Here is a 12,811-nt window from a genome sequence, read left to right as displayed (position 1 = left end):
TCCTTTAGATCACAGGCATGTGGGTTAGTGCCAATTTTCACACCTGGCCTAAAGTGTGTGTAGGGGTGGGGGTGGGGGGGTAAATAAACTCAGTTTTAAACTCAGGCTTCAGTTGTTCTCAGCAGTCCCTTGGGATCTTCTAGGTGTAGAAGTTCCATTTTGTTCTCCTCTACTTGACCTTACCCTCCTCCAAACACAAACTTTTAAAAGGGAAAAAATTATTTACTCACACTCACCATCCTTTTACATTCCTCGAGATAAGATTAGCCTGTTTCAAAGCTTCTCCTCAAGAGCAATCTTGAGAGTTAAGTAGCCTCCAAGTTCTGGGGATAGAAAAGAGTTTTCATTGGATTGGCAATTATAATAAAAACAATTAAGGTAGTTCAATGGAACTGGGATAAACTTCCTTATTTTGGGGAGATTTTCTGGTTTTTTTTGGTGACAAGGCTGCCAATCTTTGTTATAATTTGCCTTTTCATTTGGAGAAACAATCAAGTGTTCTATTCAAAAATAAAGGTAAATTAAGTAGGGAGTTTGTACTCAGCTAGACTGTTATTTGACGTGTAAGTATGTTACAAAACTCTATTCAGCAGAGTCATAATGGTGAATCTGGCTATCTCTTGCCAGGTCATTGAAATTCATGAAATTTAACAGAGGGAAAAATAGAGCAAAATACAAGTCTTTTTAATACTAGGAGAAGAAAGGGCTTCATTTGAGCAAAGGCAGTAGGGGAGATGTTTATGGTACATCCTAGTATAGCCACAGGACAGTTTTGTTTAAAATAACCAGGCTTACCAATGTCTTATCACAGTCCGAGGTTTTTTGTTTTGCTATTATGGTCTAAGTGCATACTATATATCAAGCATTGTTCTAAGCACTTGGGGTAGATACAATTTAATCAGGAGATTCATTCATTCGTTCAATTGTATTTACTGAGTGCTTACTGTGTGCAGAGCACTGTACTAAGCACTTGGGAAGTTCCTTCCCCTCTGCCTTCAAACATGCCCACATCTCCCCCATCCTAAAAAAACCCTCTCTTGACCCCACCTCCCTTTCTAGTTATCACCTTACCTCCCTCCTACCATTCCTTTCCAAACTCCTTGAACAAGTCATCTACACCAGCTGCCTCAAATTCCTCAATGCCAACTCTCTCCTCCACCCCCTCCAATCTGGCTTCCGTCCCCTACATTCCACCGAAACTGCCTTCTCAAAGGTCACCAATGACCTCCTGCTTGCCAAATCCAATGGCTCCTACTCTATCCTAATCCTCCTCGACCTCTCAGCTGCCTTCAACACTGTGGACCACCCCCTTCTCCTCAACACGCTATCCGACCTTGGCTTCACAGACTGTTCTTTCCTGGTTCTCCTCTTATCTCTCTGGCCGTTCATTCTCAGTCTCTTTTGCGGGCTCCTCCTCCCCCTCCCACTCCCTTACTGTAGGGGTTCCTCAAGGGTCAGTTCTTGGTCCCCTTCTGTTCTCTATCTACACTCACTCCCTTGGTGAACTCATTCGCTCCCATGGCTTCAGCTATCATCTCTACGCTGATGACACCCAAATCTACATCTCTGCCCCTGCTCTCTCTCCCTCCCTTCAGGCTCATGTCTCCTCCTGCCTTCAAGGCCTCTCCATCTGGATGTTTGCCCGCCATCCAAAACTCAGTATGTCCAAGGATGAACTCCTTATCTTCCCTCCCAAACCCTGTCCTCTCCCTGACTTTCCCATCACTGTTGATGGCATTACCATCCTTCCCGTCTCACATGCTAGCAAACTTGGTGTCATCCTCGACTCCGCTCTCTCGTTCACCCCTCACATCCAAGCCGTCACCAAAACCTGCCGGTCTCACCTCCGTAATATTGCCAAGATCTGCCCTTTCCTCTCCATCCAAACTGCTACCCTGCTCGTTCAAGCTCTCATCCTATCCCGTCTGGATTACTGTATCAGCCTCCTCTCCGATCTCCGATCCTCCTGTCTCTCCCGACTTCAATCCATACTTCATGCCACTGCTCAGATTGTCTTCGTCCAGAAATGCTCTGGGCATGTTACTCCCCTTCTCAAAAATCTCCAGTGGCTACCAATCAACCTACGCATCAGGCAAAAACTCCTCACTCTCGGCTTCAAAACTCTCCATCACCTCGCCCCCACCTACCTCACCTCCCTTCTGTCCTTCTACAGCCCAGCCTTCACCCTCTGCTCCTCTGCCGCTAACTTCCTCACTGTGCCTTGTTCTCACCCATCCCACCATCGACCCCTGGCCCACGTCCTTCCCCTGGCTTGGAATGCCCTCCCGCCGCACATCCACCAAGCTAGCTCTCTTCCTCCCTTCAAAGCCCTACTGAGAGCTCACCTCCTCCAGGAGGCCTTCCCAGACTGAGCCCCCTCCTGCCTCTCCCCATCCCCCCTGCCCTACCTCCTTCCCCTCCCCACAGCACCTGTCTATATGTTTGTCCAGATTTATTACTCTATTTTACTTGTACATATTTACTATTCTATTTATTTTATTTTGTTAATATGTTTTGTTTTATTGTCTGTCTCCCCCTTCTAGACTGTGAGCCCGCTTTTGGGTAGGGACCATCTCTATATGTTGCCAACTTGTACTTCCCAAGCGCTTAGTACAGTGTCCTGCACACAGTAAGTGCTCAATAAATACGATTGAATGAATGAATGAATACAAGTTGGCAACATATAAAGATGGTTCCTACCCAAAAACAGGCTCACAGTCTAGAAGAGGGAGACAGACAACAAAACAAAACATGTAGACAGGTGTCAAAGACATCAGAACAAATAAAATTATAGCTATAATAATTCTATTATTGTAGAGTTTTTGCTTGATGTGTAGGTTGACAGGCAGCCACTGGAGATTTTTGAGGAGGGAAGTAACATGCCCAGAGCATTCTGACCAGGCAACAAAGTATAGACTGAAGTGGGGAGAGACAGGAGGATGGGAGATCAGAGAGGAGGCTGATGCAGTAATCCGGAGATCCCCACATAAGGCTAACTGTTTAGTAAGCAGGAGAATAGGTATTGAATCCCCATTTTACAGTTGAGGTAACTGAGGCTCAAAGAAGTTAATTGACTTGCCCAAGATCATACAGGATTACTGAGATTTGAGAAAAATTGAGGGTATAGTTAGATACTCCTAAACGCTCTGACTTGAAACAAAGAAAGTTTACTTAAAAGTTCAGAAAGGGAAAGTTAAATCAGATCCAAAATTCAACACACAAGGTCTCTCACAAAACAGATCACCCAGTAATTTTTTAAGGAAAAGTCTTTTAAATAAGCAAAAAAGCTTTAATATAGTGTCCTCACCAACAGTGCACTTCAAGACCTTTTACAGATCTATTGGGACAGCCCCAAAGCAAGGGAGGAAAAAAACCTAGGGACCAACAGTGCTGGCCCTCTGCCTTCAATTAAAAGAGCTCTCATTCTCAGGTGGTTCTGGGAAACATAGTTCCTGGGAAAGCTTCCTACTTGTCCTCTGACCTCAGCTCAACCTCCAATAGGAACCAGAACATTATCACAATCCGGACCTGCCAACTGTAAACCTAGTAGAGGCCCTCCGGTTCAGTGCACTATGGGCCTGTTGACCCAGATCAATAACCAAGCTGGTCCAGATGCAGGAAGATTTTAGAGGTCTTCAAAAGCTGATGACCATTTGGGAGGAGATGGTCTGCACCAACTGACCCTTGGCAGACGTCACTACTCCATGGCACATAACAGGTAAGTGAAAACAGCTGAAGTCAATCGATGTTATTTATTGAGCAATTTGCTTTGTGCAGAGCACTAAGAGAGTGCTTTGGGAGAGTACAACTTAACAGAGTTGGTAAACATGTCCCCTGCCCACAAGGAGCTTGCAGTCTAGAGGGGGAGATGGATTAAGAGAAATAAATTATGTGTATGTACATTAGTGCTGTGGGGCTGAGGGAGGAGTTAATAAAGGGTGCAAGACCAGTGGGGTAGGGATTGTCTCTATCTGTTGCCAAATTGTACTTTACAAACACTTAGTACAGTGCTCTGCACACAGTAAGAGCTCAATAAATATAATTGAATGAATGAATGAAGTGCAAGGGTGATTCAGAAGGGAGTGGGAAAAGGGTAAATGAGAGCTTAGTTGGGATAAGCCTCTTGGAGGGGATGTGCTTTTAATGAGACTTTGAAGTGAGGGCAACGAATTGGAACACTAAAAAAGAAAAAGGAAGAAAGTTATGGGTAGGACGCAAGATGGAAGGTTAAGGCAGTTGCTGGTCTTTCTCCACGTGCAAAATAGTGGAATTACAATGAGTGCAGTTTTGTTTAAAACAACCAGGCTTACCAAAGACTTCCCAAGTTCCTATGAAAGATCTGTTGCTTGCAAACGTTTAGAAGATGAAAACCAAGGAATCAGCCTTTTCTTCCCCAATCGGTCCCCACCAGCGGCCAGGAACCACATCTAAGGTTGTGTGATCTAACAGGAAAAAAAAAAGATGGTGACAATGGGATCCTCATTTAAATGGACTTCAAACCCTTCTTGTGTTATCTTGTGACAGAAACCCTACTTATTAACATCAATTTAGTTTAGAGGAACATGAAGTGTTTGTGCCAAAAGCAGTATGTGTGTTCAGCAATTTTTCTTTTTCAGACTCTTTATTTTCCCTCAGTAGGTTCTGCCACCTGCCCACTCTTTTAATGTATAAGGTACCTGCTGGGCAGATTTAAATAGAAACTTAATACCCAACTTTTATTGCCCATTCTAGAAAATCTATGGCTGTAGTGATTAATCATTGTAATGACTAGTATTCTGAATTTCATTTCCTCTAGAGAGGTTTCAGTTGTAAAAATAAATCCTCACTTTTGCCAGCTAATCATCATTATCATCAGTGGTATTTATTGAGTGCTTACTGTATGCAGAGCATTCATTCATTCAATCGTATTTATTGAGCACTTACTGTGTGCAGAGCACTGTACTAAGTGCTTGGAAAGTACAAGTTGCCAACATATAGAGACAGTCCCTACCCAACAGCGGGCTCACAGTCTAGAAGGGGGAGACAGACAACAAAACAAAACATGTTAACAAAATAAAATAAATAGAATAAATATGTACAAATAAAATAAATAAATAAATAGAGTAATAAATACCTACAAACATATATACATATATACAGGTGCTGTGGGGAGGGGAAGGAGGTAAGGCGGGGGGATGGGGAGGGAAAGGAGAGGGAGGAGGAAGGAGGGGGCTCAGTCTGGGAAGACTTCCTGGAGGAGGTGAGCTCTCAGTAGGGCTTTGAAGGGAGGAAGAGAGCTAGCTTGGCGGATGTGGGGAGGGAGGGCATTCCAGGCCAGGGGGATGATGTGGGCCGGGGGTCGACGGCGGGACAGGCGAGAACAAGGCACAGTGAGGAGATTAGTGGCAGAGGAGGGGAGTTTATTCTTAGGTTAGCAGGGGAACTGATGGGACCCCTTAATTGTGTATGTCCCCCTGACCACCTTGTGGAAAGTTCATTCACCTTCTAAAGGGAGCAGTTTATGGAGTGATAAAATCAAGTACGGTGATCATCTTTTGACAGCAAAGATAAACAGTTCTCAGCACACTTTATTCTGGTTTACTGTAACTCCATGCCAGGGAATTTTCCTTGGGCCAGATCTCAAGAAAACCGCTTCAACGGTCTGTGGACAGAGAAGTGTTCATCAAACATCATGGCTCACTGGAAAGAGCACGGGCTTTGGAGTCAAAGGTCATGGGTTCAAACCCCGGCCCCGCCAATTGTCAGCTGTGAGACTTCGAGCCTCAGTTATCTCATCTGTAAAATAGGGATTAAGACTGTGAGCCCCCGTGGGACAACCTCATCACCTTGTAACCTCCCCAGTGCTTAGAACAGTGCTTTGCACATTGTAAGCGCTTAATAAATGCCATCATCATTATTATTATCAAACAATTAAAGGAAGAGGAAATTGATTTTTAAACAGTGTGTATTTAGATTCTGTTTGCATTTTCTGTATTCACCCTCGCTACACATCATTACTTAATCCAAATTCAGTTATTTCAAAGGGAGTTGTTTCTTGTTTCCTGTCCAATCCCCTGCATTCTGTCCCTTCCCAGAGTTCCCAGTTCTCAGGACTGGTTGCCCCAACTTGCTTTACTTCCACAGAACAAGAGAGGGCTGCTCCTGACTCTCCTCCATCTTGCTTCAAGTGAAATTTGGGGTGAGTTGAATTGCAGCTAAATTGTTTATATCATCACCATCATCATCAATGGTATTTACCAAGCACTGACTGTGTGCAGAGCACTATACTAGGTGCTTGGGAGGGTACAATATAACAGAGTTGTTAAACACGAACCCTGCCCACAACAAGCTTCCATTTATAATATTCTTCGGAATGAGGCAGACTCTGAAGTAGGTCCAGCCACAGGATCAATCTGGATCCCATTTGACTCCTGTCCTTCCCCTCTTGGCTCCCAAGGCTGCCAGCCCAGCTATGCTTTGTCCTCAAATCAAGTCAGTGTCCAGGCCGTAGCTTCAGAGCAGTGGAATAAGCACATGGGTGAGTACAATACAACAGAATTGGTAGATATGTTTGCTGCCCACAGCAAGCAGACAGTCTAGAGGACTAGACAGACATTAATATAAATAATTAATATGCAAAGATAACCTTGGGTCATTAAGAAACATGGATTCTATAAATCATCATCGTCGATTCGACAGAACCACGCTGCTTCTCTAAAGACTTGGCAAATACCACAAAAAAAGGGGCAAGGCGGTATCGCAGGGCCTGTTTCAACCTTCCCATGCCCAAAGCCGAGCCTTGTTGGGGAGGGGGGAAGCTGGCACTCCCCAGGTGGGGTCGGGTGGGGTGGGGGAAGCAGCGGCTGCGGTTGGGCTGATAAGCGCCCTCCTTCCTCAGACTGAGCCCCCTCCTTCCTCTCCCCTTCCTCCCCATCCCCATCCCCCTGCCTTACCTCCTTCCCCTCCCCACAGCACCTGTATATATGTTTGTACATATTTATTACTCTATTTATTTATTTTATTTGTACATATTTATTCTATTTATTTTAATTTGCTAATATGTTTTGTTTTCTTGTCTGTCTCCCCCTTCTAGACTGTGAGCCAGCTGTTGGGTAGGGACTGTCTCTATACGTTGCCAACTTGTACTTCCCAAGCACTTAGTACAGTGCTCTGCACCCAGTAAGTGCTCAATAAATACAATTGAATGAATGAATGAAGTGACTTTAATTTGTCATTACGTTAGTCTTTGCAGACATGTGTCAAAACCCACCAATGTTTTTGGCCTCTTAATAGTTTGTTATTGTTAACCTGATGACCTGTGTTTCAAAACTTCATACTGGGCCACGTAAGCATTTTCAAACCAAATAAAGATGTCCTGAAGTAATCTACCATTCTCAAAAAAGTTAGAAAACAGCAAAAATTAAACATGATTCAAGGATATCCAAAAACAAAAAGTAGAGACAATGCTTTGCACTGAAGTTTTTCAACATTCATCCCTTACATGGTGCTAATTTTGCAGAGGCCAGTAAAGATCCTATCTTGACAGGAAACTACTGAGGACTGAGGATGATTTTAAAATAATTTCATGGTGAACTTGTAACATCTGCTCATTTACACGTACATACACCATTGAAGCCACTTAATCTAACACTGGTATCCTCTCTGCCTATCATGTGAGTTGAGCATGCCTGCAGTGAATTTGCACAATATCACCTCAGCCCTCAGTCTTTTTCTACTCGTTGAGGACTGCCTTTACAAATTGAAGCATTTACAATAAAATACCAACAGGAGTTTGCAAGCAAAAAAGGAGAAACAGAACAATCAATGATATTTGTTTAGGTACATGCAGAGTACCAAACACTCTATTAAGTGCTTGATGACATGCAGTGGTATCAAGGCACACAGTCTCTGCCCTCAAGGAGTAACCGGTTAACTAGCAGAGACAAAACACAAATGTTCTCAAGATAATGAAAGGCAGAGGAAGAACAAGTATAAAGCATGAATCAGTACAAATACCTCACGATGAAACAGCTTAAATGATTGCATGTACAGAAAAAGATATCAATAGCGTTTATTGAGTGCCTATTACTCTCCCAAGTGCTTAGTGTAGTGCTTTGGATACAGTAAGTGTTCAATAAATATAATTGAATCAATGAATGGTTTGTGCAGAGGACTGCACTAACTGCTTTGCAAAGTACAATAGGGTTAATACAAATGGAATAGATTAATAAGGATATATATATAAACAAGAGCTGAGGATGGGAATGAAGCACTGGAGTGCTAAAAGTAGGAGTTGGGCTGACAAGACTGGGGTGTTAATTGACTGGGGAAGGCTTCCTGGAGGAAGAGGGATTTTAGGAGGGTTAGATGGGGAGAAGTCTGGTGGGTTTGGGGGGGAAAGGAAATTCCAGGTCATGAGAACAGGCTTGGAAAGCATGAGATGGAAGAATTGAAAGTGAGTTACGACTAGAAGGTGGATTCGATAAGAGTGAAGCGTGCCAGTGGAAGAGTAAGGGATGAGGAGAACCGATATGTAAGTGGACCGAGCAGAAGGAAAGCCTTAAAACCAATGGTAAGGAGAAGTTTCTGCTCGATGCTGAAGGAGGTAGGTAACCATAAGAGGCTTTTGTAAAGTGGAGAAATGTGCCAAGTGATGATGCAAAATTGTTAGGTCAATATAGCATGGATTGTGGACTGAAAAGGGGTGAAGTATAGCAGGATTATGGGATGCTAAATAAATAGGTATTTATTGAATGTTTACTGCATAAAGAGCTCTTTACTAAGTTCTTGGGAGAGTAAAATAGATTTGGTAGTTATTAAGTGCTTGGGAGAATACAATACAACAGAGCTGGTAGACATAATTCCTGTCCACAAAGAATTTACAGTAGAGTTGTGGAGACAGATATTAAAACAAATTTTGGATAGGGGAAGGGGCAGGGAGGGGTACAAAATTACTTTGGGGCTGGGAGGGCAGGGAACGTGTCTACCAACCCTGTTATATTGTGCTCTCTCAGGTGCTTAGTACAGTAATCTGTATAATGATAATAATAATTATTATTATGGTATTTATTAAGCACTTACTTTGTATCAAGCACTGTTCTAAGTGCTGGGGCAGATACAAAGTAATCAGGTTGTCCCATGTGGGGCTCACAATCTTCCTCCCCATTTTCCAGATGAGGTAAGAGGCACAGAGAAGTGAAGTTGCTTGCCCAAGGTCACACAGCAGACAAGTGGCGGAGCCGGGATTAGAACCCATGTCCTCTTACTCCCAAGCCCATGCTCTTTCCACCAAGCCACACTGCTTCTCTAAGTATACAGTAAGTGCTCAATAAATATGATTGATTGATTGAATGGGATGAGAATCAAAGTGCTTCAGGCATACAGATCAAGTAAGCTCGTTGTGGGACAGAATTGTGTCTGCCAACTCTGTTGCACTGTACTCTCCCAAGCATTTAGTACAGTGCTCTGCAGATAGTAAGTGCTCAGTAAGTAGCATTGATGATGAAGTGCAGAGGAGATGCAGAAAGGCAGGACAATAAGCCGGAGAAAAGAGAGATCATTCAGGAAAGGATTCTTGGGAGAGATATGATTTAGTTTTTGTCTTTCAGTCTCTCCCATTGATCATTCAATCATATTTATTGAGTGCTTACTGCATGCAGAGAACTGTACTAAGAGCTTGGGAGAGTACGATGTAACAGATACATTCCCTGCCCATGATGAGCTTACAGTCTAGAGGGGGTCTCTTCTTGAGGCCAGGAAACATCTCTTACACAGTTGTACCCTCCCAAGCACTTAATATAATGCTCTTCACTCAACAGAGCACGGGCCTAGGAGTCAGAAGGTCCTGGGTTCTAATCTCAGCTCTGCCACTTGTCTGCTGTGTAAACTTGGGCATCCCACTTCACTTCTCTGGGCATCAGTTACCTCATCCATATAATGGGGATTAAGACTGTGAGCCCCATGTGGGACAGGGACTGTGCCCAACCCAATTAACTTATATTTGCTGCAGCCCTTAGTAAAGTGTCTGACACATAGTAAGTGTCTAACAAATACCGTAACAATAGGTGTTCACTTAAAACGATTGATTGATACTTTCCTGGCCCCCAAATTCCCCACTGCTCTCCCAAGGATCCCTGGCACTGGGATAGAGGTAGAGGATATGGAGGAGAATATTGGGCCCAAAGAACAGGGGAGCTGAGAAAGGCAGCACCATGGGGCTGTGGAATCAGGAAGGGGTGATGTTGGATCTGGAAGGGACTATATGAGAAGCAGCCCAGGCTTGGGAGTCAGAGGTTATGGGTTCTAATCCTGGCTCTGCCACTTGTCAGCTGTGTGACCTTGGGCAAGTCACTTAACTTCTCTGTTCATTTATTCATTCAATTGTATTTATTGAGCGCTTACTGTGTGCAGAGCACTGGACTAAGCGCTTGGGAAGTACAAGTTGGCAACATACAGACAGAGACGGTCCTTACCCAACAGCGGGCTCACAGTCTAGAAGGGGGAGACGGACAACAAAACAAAACATATTAACAAAATAAAATAAATAGAATAAATATGTACAAATAAAATAGAGTAATAAATACATACAAACATATATACATATATACAGGTGCTGTGGGGAGGGGAAGGAGGTAACGCGGGGGGAATGGAAGGGGGGGAGAGGAAGGAGGGGGCTCAGTCAGGGAAGGCCTCCTGGAGGAGGTTAGCTCTCAGTAGGGCTTTGAACTCTGTGCCTCAGTTACCTCATCTGTAAAATGGGGATGAAGACTGTGAGCCCCGCATGGGACAACCTGATTACCTTGTACCTACCCCAGCGTGTAGAACAGTGCTTGGCACATAGTAAGCGCTTAACAAATACCAACATCATTATTATTATTATTAAATGCTGCTCAGAACTGGCACAGCCTCAGTGCTCAAGCTGTAGACAAAGGCTGATGTGCTCATCTTTAGGGTTTGGCATATGAGGGGCAGTTGATTCCTGGGGCAATAGAGTTATTAAAATAGCACAAACATGTCACGCTCTGCAAAGAGCCACTGGAGAGGAAGCCCAAAGGATGATCTTTGGGTGTGCTCAGTGTGTAAGTGACTCCGAGCCACTCATCCATCTTTTTCAGCCCCCTCACCCCTGAAACACTGAGAGTGAGTGCCAACCATAGTCAGTGGCATTTATTGAGCACTCACTGGGTTATTTGTGAACCTTAACATTGATCATCATTATTAATATATTGAGCTTTTACTGTATGCAGAGCACTGTATCAAGCACTTGGAAGAGTTGGTAGAAGTGTTCTCTGCCCACAACACGCTTACAGTCTTAAGGGGAGACAGATATTAGTAGAATTAATGTATGATCTCTGTAAATTTAAAGATCTAAGTGTGACTGTTGTCTAATGTATGTTATTTATTATTTGATAGTTTCAAGGAGTAGCAAAAATCCTCCCAAGACAATCTAATAATAATAATAACAATTGTAGTAATTGTCAAGCATTTACTATGTGCCAAACAATTTAGATAGATGTTTCAGCATTGCTCAGGTGTTGTAATTCAAATTAATTCAATTTATCAATTCAATTTAATTCAATAATTCAATAAATTAATTCAATTAATTCAAGTTAATTCAAATACTGTAGAGTCTAATGCTCTTTTCTAAACATAAATTGATAGGCAAACGTTGACCATTTAAATATCACAATGCACATTCAAGGCAGAGTTAAATGCAGCTATTCACCATTTTAAGGATAGGATACTTATAAAGGTCAGAGAAGTTAAGGGACTTATTCCAGGGTACACAGAAAATCAGCCAAAGAGCTAGGGACACATTCAAGCCTTCTAGGTTCCATTCTAGTGCTTGGGGAAAATGAAAAAATGATAAATTTAGAAAACAAGGCCTAGATTACCCTCCAACTTCTAGAAATGTTTTCTCCAAATCTTTGGCTAGCCAAAGGGAAGGTAAAATCAAAAAGCTTGTCCAGACTGGAGTAGGATTTTGGAAAAATGTAGAAGTTAAATGTCTAGCATGGCAAAGTGGTCCTTCAGAGCAACTGCCTGTGGGCAATATCTTCTATCTTCTCTGGCTTAATTTGCAAAATATGTTTCAAAAATACAAAGGGAAACAGCTGGTAGTTTTTTGTTTTTGTCAAGTAAAAATCTAGAAGAGTCATTCATTCATTCAATCATATTTATTAAGCGCTTACTGTGTGCAGAGTGCTGTACTAAGTGCTTGGAAAGTATAATTTGGCAACAGATAGAGACCCAACAATGGGCTCACAGTCTAGAAGGGGGAGACAGACAACAAAACAAAACAAGTAGGCAGTGTCAATACCATCAAAATAGATAAATGGAATTATAGATATATACACAGAGTCCACAAGTCAGAAGTCTTAATATAATAGGAGCTACACAAACCACCCTCAGAGAGGCAGTGTGACCTAATGGAAAGAGAATGGCCTGGGAGTTAGAGGACCTGGGTTCTAATGCTAGCTCTGCTGCTTATCTGCTGTGAGACCTTGGGCAAGTGACTTAACTGCTCTGTGCCTCAGTTCCCTCATTTGTGAAAATGCGGGTTAAATCCTACTCTCTTCTACTTAGACTGTGAGCCCCATGTGGGACAGGAACTGTGTCTGATCTGATTGAGTTGTATCTACCACAGTGTTTAATTCCAGTGCTTGGCATGTAATAGTGCTTAACAAATACCACTTATCATTATAATTATTATTAATAATAATAATGGCATTTATTAAGCACTTACTATGTGCAAAGTACTGTTCTAAGTGCTGGGGAGGTTACAAGGTGATCAGGTTGTCCCACGGGGGGCTCACAATCTTAATCCCCATTT

The sequence above is a fragment of the Tachyglossus aculeatus genome, chromosome 2 (genome assembly GCF_015852505.1).
Source record: "Tachyglossus aculeatus isolate mTacAcu1 chromosome 2, mTacAcu1.pri, whole genome shotgun sequence".
Taxonomy (NCBI): domain Eukaryota; kingdom Metazoa; phylum Chordata; class Mammalia; order Monotremata; family Tachyglossidae; genus Tachyglossus; species Tachyglossus aculeatus.
Note: the sequence above shows the minus strand (reverse complement) of the source record.